The 12,325-nt window shown below is 36.9% G+C and overlaps 2 non-coding genes across 2 annotated transcripts; both read left to right on the forward strand.

The window, feature by feature from the left end:
* Positions 1-332: 332 nt before the first annotated feature.
* Positions 333-414, forward strand: LOC131234213 (small nucleolar RNA R12). Its single transcript, XR_009165620.1, has one exon. It is a non-coding gene; the product is annotated as a small nucleolar RNA R12 (small nucleolar RNA).
* Positions 415-590: 176 nt separating this feature from the next.
* Positions 591-678, forward strand: LOC131234111 (small nucleolar RNA SNORD24). The gene has a single exon (XR_009165522.1). It is a non-coding gene; the product is annotated as a small nucleolar RNA SNORD24 (small nucleolar RNA).
* Positions 679-12,325: the final 11,647 nt, after the last annotated feature.

Raw genomic sequence — 12,325 nt, forward strand, 5'->3', positions numbered from 1 at the left:
GACCTCCCTCAGCTTCGAGCTGACCGCCTCGACCTCGGATCACTCCAAGCTCCAAGTTGGCCTCCTAGGCCTTGGGCCTCAATTGAAGGCGCAAAGAATGCCGGGTTGGAAGTCATGCCTTTGCTTATTTATATAACTTCGAGTTTAATCTTGCGCTTCGAGTTAGCTCTAAATAACATCGGGCCTCGGAGTTTAGGTGTCTCTAATCTTCCCATAACAATATATATATATATATATGATTTTTCGGTGACAAGGTAGAGATATTTCCTATGTTTTCTATTTATTTATTGATTTTTGTTTTTTTTTTTTTTTTTTTTCTGTTGGGGAGTTTGGTGATGAATGATGAAATAAATCTGATGGATTCCCACTGATTTCTTTTTGAAAATGATTACTCACCACCTACTTCTGACACACCATTCAATTTCCCAACAATCTGCAACAAAATATAAATTATTTAATTTGTACTTTGATTTTTATTATGCTGGCAATTATATCTGTGTTATTTTTTATTCTTTTATTCCAGTTATTTTGGTGTTGATATCAAATAAAATCTATCATTTTGTTAATATTTTCCTTTTAAAAAATATCTGAGCCAATGATGTTAGAAAATATTTGTTACTCTTGATGGTGGGAATGCCTACCATATGATGATCTCGATCCACCAAGATCTTTGAGGCTCTCTCTTTCTCTATCTGTTCTTCTTTTGGACGAGAAAAATTAATTTTAGTGGTCAAAAAAGACTGGGAACAGATCAGGTCAGACGCCAGGTCTAATGAGGTGAGTGGAATGCCTTAAATCCACGTCATCCAACCATTTTAAAAGCTCATTTTAGGTCTGAATCCTACGTTGACCGTGTACGACAAGAAATAGTAGTGATTGAATCCCTACCATCAAAAACTTACGCGTGGCCACTGGAATGTTTATTTGCCATCCAACCTCTTGATAAGCAGCTTGATCCAAAACTTTTATGGGCGATTAACACTGTTTCCTTTACTATGGTCCACCTGAGCTTTGGATCTGCTTATTTGTTTTGGATTATGCCCACTTTCAATACGGATGAACGAAGTGGATTTAGTCACATGCAGTAATGGGTCCCACCCACCCCGGTGGATCCTGCTCTCACCTAATCTCCACCTAATCTGCTCCCAAAAGACTGTTCTTTCGATTTAGGAAACCTGTTGGGATACAAACCATGCCTACGTTAGGCAAGTTTTTTGCCTCCTGGAGAAAAAACCCAACCATCTTTCCTGTCTTTATTTCGGCTATCATTTTAGAGGCAAGATCTATCCAACACAAACTTTTCTAGCTTAAAACTCGGTATAAGCTTTATACATAAATTGACATGTGGGGCCATGGCAAGGTTTTTTCAGCGACATCTGATCCATCCATCACTTTAGCCTGGGCTATTTTAGATCCTGAAACTTGGGTTGATCTAAAACCCATGTCCCACTTGACCATTGGAATAGCCTGGTGGTGATCCAAGGCTCATGTACACCACATATGATACACATATGATAGAAAGTAGTGGTGATTGTACACTGTTTTGGTTGAAGCTATTGGCTGGAAGATTGGCTTTACTAAGCCTTAGGACTGTAAACACCATAAAGAGAAATGGAATATTAAAAACTAACTACTTATTTTCAACATGCAACACCACACTTATCATGTAAAAAGATCAAAATACCCTCATTCTAGAGGAGTTTATGTGAGACAATATCATTTACATTTAACTACTTTTTACAAAAAATAAAAATAAAAATAAAAATATTAAATGAACCTATTTTCTAAGTATTGGAAAGCCTCCATTCTTAGCTATTAAGGTCGGTTTGGTTTGAACGTTCCAACACTTCCCTTAAAACCAAAATTGGCTTAATTCCGAGCATCAACCTTAGTTGTCTGAATGCATTTGTCGATAGTGCATTGGTGAAAATATTTGACAGTCGTTTAGTAATATAACAGTAATCTAATTTAACCATTTTCTGCTTAATCTCTTAGGAAGTGATACCTAATGTCAATGTGCTTGCTCTTTTCAAGCTGCGCCAAATTTTTTGTGAGTTCAATTGCCAACTTGTTATCCACATATATGTATATTCCTCATGTGGATGTTTTAGCTCCTTTAGTAGGTTCTTCAATCATATTTCTTCACAAACTGTGGATGATGTTATCATATACTCTGCTTCATATATGGAGAAAGTGACCACACTTTACTTCTTTGAGTTCCATGTGAAGACATCTGACTCAAGATATAATTCATATCTAGTGGTCTTTTTCTTTCATCTCGATCACCTCCCCAATCAATGTTTTAGTATCCATATAATATTGCTTCATCATTGTATTGATAGAAAGACCGAATTCCACGAATCCTTTAACATGCTTGAGGATTCTTTTTGCAGCAAGACAATGTGATTCTTTTGGTTCCATGTACCCGTTTAGAAGCCCAACATTGTAAATGATATTTGGCCTAGTGATTGTAAGGTATCTGAGACTTCCAATCAAATTCTTAAATAGAGTCAGTCTACGCTTCTTCTTTCTTATTCTTTTGTCAGCTTCAGGCTTGTTGCAATAGGCGTGCTTACAACATTGCAATCGCCCATCTTGAACTTTTTAAGTTGTTGCTTTGCATACTTATTCTAGATAGGTGAATGTTGTCATGTTGTTCCTTTACCCCGATGCCAAAAAAGGATGATATAAATCCACCATCAGTAATTTCAAATTTTTTAAACATGACCATCTTGAATTCATCAAATATCGATTTGTTGTTCCCTGTAAACATCAGGTCATCCACATATAGGCATACAATTAACATATCTCCATGAGCATTCTTCTTGATGTAGACAGCATGCTCATGTGGGCATTGGGCGAAGCCGTTTTCTTGAAGATAGTCATTAATACATGCATTCCAAGCACGTGGAACTTTCTTTAACCTATAGAGAGTTTTCTTCAGACGGTAACACTTTGTGTTCTTCCCTTACATAAAAAAACTTTTAGGTTGGTCAACATAGACCTCCTCGAGTACTTCATTTAAAAATGTGGATTTTACATCCAGTTGGTAAATCATCCCACTGTGATGGGCTGCAAGTGCGACTATCATTCTCACAGTATCAAGACGAGCAACAAAGAGCGAAGACTTCTTCATAGTCCACCCCATACTTTTGTTTGTAGTCTTATGATACAAGTCTTGCCTTGCAGCAATCAATCTCACCATCAGTTGTATGTTTGATCTCGTACACCCATCTGTCACTAATACTCCATTGGCCTTTGGGAAGAGTAGTCAACTCCCATCTATGATTCTTTTTTATGGCATTAATCTCTTCTTCCAAGGCAATTTTTCAACAAATTTTTTTATTTTATTTTACGAATTCTTAAAATGTAAGAGGCTCATGGGCTACATACAAGCAGAATAGATTGACCTCTTCTATTAGCTCATAAATATCATTTACACTCCTCATTTTGATAAGAGTCATGGGTGAAGGAGAGTTGGATGCAGAAGGGTTAGCCGAATTTTGAATTGGTAATTCCAGGAGAAATGGAATGTATTCTTGGACTTTTGCATATTGCTGGTGAACCAGCTCAAGTGGGTGTTGTAATGGTCTGCTCCTGGCTTTCATGTTTTTCTACATCGATTTAATTTTCTTTCGTCTTCCTTCTTCATTCTATTTCCATCATTCTTCCTCACTGAAGACTACATCATCTCTACTTACCACTACTTTGTTGGTTAGTGGACTAAAAGATGAGTGCGTAGAGTAGGCCAAGATCACGGATGAAATATCTCGGTTGGTAGATGCGGCCAATTCCCAAGTAGAAGAAGTAAATCAAGTATCTCAATCCCTGGCCGAAGGAGAAGCATCACTGCTAGCGGAGAAAAGAAGGATGACGAATGCTGAAGTGTTTCTTCGAGAATTTTTATCTTCCATCTTTAATATTTCCACATGAATGAATGGCTCTTAAGCCACTTTTGAGAATTCTACTTTGTTACCTTGCAATACGGTTAAATGCCATAACGTATTCCCTTCATTTTAGTTGAATGTGGCGTGTTTCCGTAAAGTTTGCATTAACCGCCCATGTTGTAAATGAACTACATCGTGCGACATCCATAACTGCGCATGTTATGAATAATGGGCTCTCCAATTGGACTATATAAATAGTACCATGCCTCGAACTTCATTCTTACTTCCAATGATATTATGGCCATTGAATTACCTTCTCTAATTGCCGAAGCTGAGTCCTTCCTTTGAAAGACTTTGAAGGAAGGTTAAAAGATTTTTCTTTCTCTTTTTTGCCCTTCGACGTGAGGAGGTTCGAGTGATGCCTCATGCTCACTTGACCTTCATCCCCCGACTGAATTGAACGATCGGCTGGAAGGACTACTCAAGAAGCTAAAGCGGCTAGCCACCATGGCAGACTGCTACCAAAGAGCCTTCCATTGACATAGTGCCAATCAATGCTACCTCGAGTAACAAGAAACAACAACAAAGGACTCGGCCAAAGTGAGTGCCCAATATGAATGAGCTTGGTATGACAAGCTACGTTGCGTTTGAGCACACTAATTCAACCAATCAATACTTAGAATGTTGTAATCGTACCATTCTGGTGTGATGGATGAGGAACGAGAACGGGGCAGTGCCTTTTATGCAAAAGATATGACCGATCTAACTGACTTATAATTCATAGAAAAATAAATTCGTTTATATCAGACTCAGTCGATAGTGAGTTACGATGCACAAAGAACAGCCAAACTTGAGGTTCATTCAATCGTTGTTTGCATTGATCAACTACATTTGTTGTCGATCCTTATTGAGAAAGGAGACCGTTGGGAGCTTGCCAAGGAAAAAGATGCAATGGAGATGCAAGCCCTTTTGGATGAGTTCGAAGACCCGAAGGCTTAGCTTAGTTAGCATTTATCGCTTTTAAGTTTCCATCTTTCTTTATGTAATAATGCGGTTGATGACTAGCAATGCAATGAAATAACCTTTTGAAAACTTTCTGCCAATATTCGGTCTTCACACGTTCCACATCTTAAACACATACTCACATGTGGGATAGATGACTATCCACATGCTCCACCTAGCTTCCATACACAAGTATGGCTACCAGTACTTAGCTATTCCCAGGTGTACTTACAATATCTCCCTTACAATGATACATCACGTCGGAAGGAATCAATTCTCGCCACCTTTCAATGCATCCATAATAACTGCATTTACATCTCGGAAAGCTCATCTAACACCCTTCCTTTTATGGACATTAACTCTACTTCGCTTTAGCTTGCCTATAAAATAGGGACTTTGGGCCTCAAGTCTTCACAATCCAGTGACCTTTGTTGGACTTATCCTAATCTAAGACTGATTTCCCCTCTCAGGCTTCGAAACCATAAAGGTTTTGTCATCTTAAGTCCTAGCTCTATCCCTAACCTTTCCTTGCTCATTATCTACTCTTCCTTTAGAGTATCACTGGCCACTCTGCAAATGATTAGCGAACATGGAACGGTCGTGGGGTGTTTTCGAATGTCCCAACAATCTAGGAGTGACAATGCATCAGTTGGATATTGATCACTTTACCATCTCTGTTCTTCCTCTGGACTGATGAAACCCCCTCAGCCCATCGAGAAATGGCTTGCCAGAACGTAACAAAGAGGTCTCATGGCCATGACTCTATTAATGAGAGGCCATGGTCCATGGGGCTTTCCCTTAACATTGAGGCCAGTGACTCGGCTCAGATCCATCTGCTTTACCCAGGCCAAGCACAACCAAACATCAAAGGGTTAATCTCATTGATTAGGTCCCTGGTTACCTTTTGGCCAGAAATTTTAACCTCCAACAAGATTGATCATGTATTGGTCGAATAGGAGATGGCCCGGCCCATTAGTTTTGTCGAGAGATGGCTTGGCAGAACGTAATGCATAGGACCCCAAATAAAAATACTTCAGGGAAAACATCATGTGTGTGGCAAGGGAGGTTGTTAAGCACCTATTCACAACCCTAGGTGTAGGGTCATGATGTAGTAATAACTCGGTAAGACCAAGGTTGAATCCACATGGACTAAACTTGTACGTATTCTGAAAATAACTAGAACTAGAACTAAAAAAAAAAGATCTAAATTGAAATCTGATTAATTAGAAGTAATTGTGAATAATGTTGATTAAAACTATCAATTGAAAGGTGGGAATTAGGGTGCCAAGGATCCACTTGTAGCTATAAAGATACTACCTTACTTGATTTAAGGAACACAATTGGAATTGAAGTCCTATCCTATCCAATTGGAAGATAAAGCAATTAAATCAAATATGAACTTTTCATTGACCTAATTCTAATGGAGGAGTATTGTGATGATTGGAAGGGATTCCATTATCCTACCATGCCCAGGAGATGATAGTGAACAACAGGATTTACCAATCTCACAATCTCAAAACAGGAAAAGAAGATATCCAAAGCTATCGCAGCATTTATTGTAATTTGAGTCACAATAAATCATAGAAAATTGAAAATATTCCTTCAATATCAAACTAAAAATCAATGAGGTTCAATAAGAATAAGAATCAAAGTAAGATAATCATCTAAACACGCTACAAGCTTCACCTCTTAGCCCTAGTAAAGAGGTTTAACCAACCATAGACATAATTGAAACTAAAACCCCAAAAAGAAAGCATTAAAAATAGAAAAAGAAATAAGAAAAACTCTTGGGAGGCTGCTCCACCCTTTGGCTATGCTCCTTGTAACCTAATTCATGTTTAAAACTCCTTAAATAACCCATATTTATAGCCTTAGTCCGACCGTCCTTAAAATCCGCCTCAAATTTACGCACTCCACAAAACACCTTGGATGTCATTGAACAACCTTAAATTCAGAAGTCATGCCTTTTTACACTGCGTAATGCCTTTTGCACTGCATAACTCTTCATGTCATCGAACATACCTTCGATATCATTAAACTGCCTTCGATGTCATCGAACAGTGTTCGATCAATCGAGAATGTGTCCAGAGTGTTCCAGCGAGTTGCTTTAAAAATCGACAAAAATAATGATGTCATCGAAATGCCTTCAATGTCATTGAACAGGTCTTCGAGCCATTGAACAAGTCTTCGATGTCATCGAGAAATGCATCCAATTTGTCCAGCAGCTAAATTTGTTTTTTAGGTAATTTCTGATTTCATCGACCCGTGTTCGATGTCATCGAACACTGGCTTCGATGTCATCGAATTGTGGTCGATGACATAGACAGTGAAGTTCAGATTCTGTGAATTTCTACACTTTGCACTTTTGACTTCATTCCTTCTTCATTTAGTTTCCTTGGATCTTGGGGTCTTGAATTCTTCAATCTTAGTCTCCTAAGATCCATCCCTTGCCTTGGTGATTCTTGAGCATGAAATCCATGCTTTTAGCATTCTTTTCAATCCAAGCTCTCAGATTCACCTTACAATACAAACATGTATAAAATATACCCATTAAACATTATCATGTTCATAAAATCAAGATATAAACATGAGAAAATCTGCAATATTTGACACTCAACACACCCCCCAACCAGCATTTTGCTAGTCCCAAGCAAAACATGCGTGATATAATCTTCAATTCTCAATGTTCAAACCTCTTTTAGAAAACAATCTTTTGTGTAAACAAGTATGAATGAGTAGAATCTAAAGAAGCAAGAGTGAAATTTTGAAAACCTAGAACCGAATCACATAAGCAATCAATCAAATAGTTTTTTTATTAATCATTTAGGAGTATAAGTTCATATATCAGTTTTTCTAATGTGCTTAGTGAATTCCAACTTACTTTCCATAAAGATACTATTATTTCATAATGTTAGCCATGCTCATCACTTTAAGATTACTTAAAAATCAAGTGTTGATTCCGAACTTATCCCATTTTTTTCCAGTTTTTGATTTTATATCGACAGTCCCTTTTATTCATTCATTCTTTCCAGTCTTTTCATCTTCATTATTTTCATTTCTTTTATTATAAATGACCTTTTTGTTGATCTTACTATTTTTTAATGGGTTCTTTTTATCTTTTTAAGGTGGATAAAATTCTCCAAAATCAATTCTCAACATCTATCAATGATTCACATACTAACAATTGGAAATTCTAACACAATTTACAGAAAATAAATTGAATGTGTCTTGTGATTTAGATCAATATGTTATTCAAACTTCTTCTTAATCAATTAAATGAGAGAACTTGAGTGATATGCTACTCAATTGATCAAACCCAAATAATTTAATGTTCAATCTCCATCTTATCATCATACTCAAAGCATTCTTAAGTGCACAAACTATTGCTTTCCAAACAGGTTTGTAATTTGAAAATTTTAAAAAATTCAAAATTTTTGCTCAAATACTAAGAAAACTACTGATTAGTTTACCTATTCCATACCCCGCAACCGAAAATCTACATTGTCTTCAATGTAAAAGATATAAGCATCCAATGCATATGAGAGAACAAAGGCAAGTGATGGAAAGGTAGTACCTGAAGAAGTAAAATTGAGGCTTTTCCAAAGTTCTTAACATATAAATGAGTTAGTACAAAGACTAAACTTATTGAAAAACAAATTATCCTAATCCTAAATTTTATGAAAGCAATAAACCTAACTACACCTCCATCAGACTAAAAGGTTAATCTTGATATAGAGGATCAATCAGAGGTATGGACATATCCTCTTAATCAAACTTCTCAACAAATGGCTTGAGACGATGTCCATTCACTTTGAAAACATTGCCATTCGCTGAATTCTTTATCTCAATGGCCCCATGAGGATAAATAGTAGTAATAATGAAAGGACTGGTCCAACAAGATCAAAGTTTACCCAGAAAAAGATGTAACTGAGAATTATACAAAAGGACTTTTTGATTTGGTGTAAATGATTTCTGAAGGATGTTCCGGTCATGGAACACCTTCATCCTGTCCTTATAAATGCTCGAGTTCTCATAAGTATCATTCTGGATTTCTTCAAGTTCGTTTAATTGAAGTTTGCTCAATGAGCTAGCGTTGTCCAAGTTAAAATTCAGATTTTTGATAGCTCAGTAGGCTCTATGTTCCAGCTCTACGGGCAAGTGGCAAGCTTTCTCATAGACGAGTCTAAAGGGAGACATTCTAATGGGAGTTTTAAAAGCTGTATGGTAAGCCTATAAAGCATCGATCAAGCAGATTGACTAATCCTTACAATCAGGGTTAACATTTTTTTTCAGAATTTGCTTAAATTCCCTATTGGAATTCTCAGCTTTCCCACTTGTCTGCAGGTGGTATGGAGTGCTCACTTTATGAGAGATGCCATATTTCTTCATTAAGTTCTCAAATGGCTTCTTACAAAAGTGCAATCCTCTATCACTAATAATGGCTCGAGGTGTTCCAAATCAAGAAAGGATGTTTTCTTTTAAGAATTGAATGATCGTTTTATGATCATTATTCGGCACGGGACCACTTTGACCCATTTAGTGACATATTCTACTACCAATAATATGTAAATATTTCAAAGGATTGAGGAAATGGCCCCATGAAATCAATGCCCCAACAATCGAATGCTTCAATGATAAGAATTGGGTTTAGTGGAATCATATTTCGATGGGACAATCCTCCCAATTTTGGACAACGCCCACAAGCTTTACAAAACTCATGAGTATCTCTGAACATAGTGGGCCAGTAAAAGCCACACTACGTAATTTTGGTCGCGGTCTTTTTAACAGAGAAGTGACCACCACAGGCCTGAGAATGACAAAGGAGATGACACTCTGATGTTCATTATCTAACACACATCTTCTAGGGTTTGGAAAGGGATTGGAGGCCTAGGTGGAGCGCCGACGATGTTCTTCTACTTCAATTTCTTCATAGGTTCTAGTAGATTTTTCTGTTTTTCTTATATTTTTTAGTTAGCTATGACTAGCTAAGCTCTTAGTTAGGGCTAAGTGGTGAAGCTTGTAGCGTGTTTGAATGATTATCTTGCTTTGATTATTGTTTATGTTAAACTTCATTGATTTCTAGTTTAATATTAATCAAATATTTTTAGTTTTCTATGATTTATTTTGACTTAAATTATAATAAATGCTGCGATAGCTTTAGATATCTTCTTTTCCTATTTTGAGGTTGTGAGATTGGTAAATCCTGTTGTTCACCATCGTTTCCTGGGCATGGTAGGGTGATGGAATCACTTCCAATTATCACAATTCTCCTCCATTGAGAATTAGGTAACTGAACAGTTCAAATTTGATTTAAGTTACTTTATCTTCCAATTGGATAGGATAGGACTCCAATTCCAATTGTTTTTCTTGAATCAAGCGAGGTAGCATCCTGATAGTTACAAGTAGATCCTTGACACCCTAGTTCCCACATTTTAATTGATAGTTTTAATTAACATTATTCACCAGTACTCTTAATTATTCAGATTTCAATTTAGATCTTTTTCTAGTTTTAGTTCTAGTTATTTTCAGAATATGTACAAGTTTAGTTTCTGTGGATTCGACTTCTGTCTTACCGAGTTATTACTACGTCACGACCCTACACTTGGGGTTGTGAACAAGTTTTTGGCGCTGTTGCAGGGGACTATGGCTACGTTTTTCTGAGATCAATTAGTATTAGAATTAGGTTAAAATTAGGATTAACTTTTTTCTTTGTTTTTAGGTTAGAATTTTTCTAGATTTATTTTTAGAAACTAACATTGTTTTCTGTTTTGTAGGATCTTAACTTAGCAACTCTAATCTAGTAACCTCTTTCCAATTCTCTCTTTCTAAATTTCTTATTTGCTCTAGATTTCTTTCTTCTTAGGTTTAAATTGGTTTAGTTACTTGAGGGCTGAGAGTGTTTCATGCCCAAGTGGGTCCGTGATAACACTCTGTCTTTTAAGTGAAGGAGGATTAGTCGAAGTGTTGGATATCCATCACAAGATTAGACACCACTTGAGACCCTCTGAGTCAATAGAAGTGATGGCTACAAATCAACCTTAACCCCCAGTTTAGGAAGTTTAAGATGAAAATGAGGTGCATAATGCACCACCACCTCGTACTCTATGAGATTATTTACAACCAGTGGGGGTGAGTACGCCTTCCTGCATGATATTCCCATTGAATGCAGGAATCGTGGATATTAAATCAGAGTAATTCAACTACTTACTAAGTTTCATGGACTAGAATCTGAAAGTCCACACTTGCACATGAAAGAGTTTGATGAGATAATATCCACATTGCACTTTCCAAACGTGACTGAGGACACAATAAGACTGAAATTATTCCCTTTCTCCTTGAAAGAAAAAGCTAAGTCGTGGTTACATTCCTTAAGACCATGGACCATTGGCACATGAGCCGAGATGACAAGAGAGCTCCTTAAAAAGTAATTCCCATATCATAAAACAAATACTTTAAGGAAAACAATCATGGATTTTCCGCAAAAAGAGGGTGAGACCTTCTTCCAATGTTGGGAGCGATATAAGGATCTCATAAATTCATGTCTACAACATGTATATGAAATATGGTGAGTAACAAGCTTTTTCTATGATGGATTGACTTCACCCATGCGCCAATTTGTAGAGATGATGTGTAATGAGGAATTCATGAACAGGGAAGCCAATGAAGTGTGGGATTATTTTGATAAACTAATTAAAAATGTGTGATCATGGGACATATCCCCAATCCCCATAACTTCTAAGCCTACTCAATCAAGAGAGAATAGGGGAATGTAGTTCTAAATGAAAGTGCCTTGGTTTGTCAATTAGCGTGTGTGTTGGGTCAGTCAGACTACAGAGCCTCATAGGAAGATCAATTCAAGCGTCTGCCTCAACCGGATGTGTGTAAGCTTGCCATAGGTAAATCTAAAGCCTCACATCCCATATCCCAAAACACCAGGTGAATAAAACCCTTAAAACTAGTTAGAACATTATAGGATTTTTAAGTAGGAAAGCTTTTTCAAAAATCAGAAAATCTCTAAGTTTTCTTGCTTTGTCGATTTTATCGATACACATCTCGATATGATTGACCTTCTCTATCGATGTCCTCAATCCCTAAAACGATATTATCGAAAAGAGGATAAAAAGTGTCCAGCAATCGCATATATCTCTGGACTGATTTATCGATGTATCGATCCACATATCGATATCATCGATATTTGAATCTCGAGTCCATCGAAGATGACTCGATAATATCGACAGACAGATTTTCGGCGCCCCTATTTTTTCTTAAGAATATCATATATGCATCGATATATCGAAGCCTCCTTGATACCATCAAAATTCAAATCTCGATAATATCAGAAGGCTCTCGATGAGATCAGTCTAAGGCGTCAAGTTCTTCCAGCAAAATATTTCAGGATGGTTTATCTATGATCGAGGGTCTCTCGATAGAATCAA

This window comes from Magnolia sinica, chromosome 18 (assembly GCF_029962835.1).
Source record: "Magnolia sinica isolate HGM2019 chromosome 18, MsV1, whole genome shotgun sequence".
NCBI lineage: Eukaryota > Viridiplantae > Streptophyta > Magnoliopsida > Magnoliales > Magnoliaceae > Magnolia > Magnolia sinica.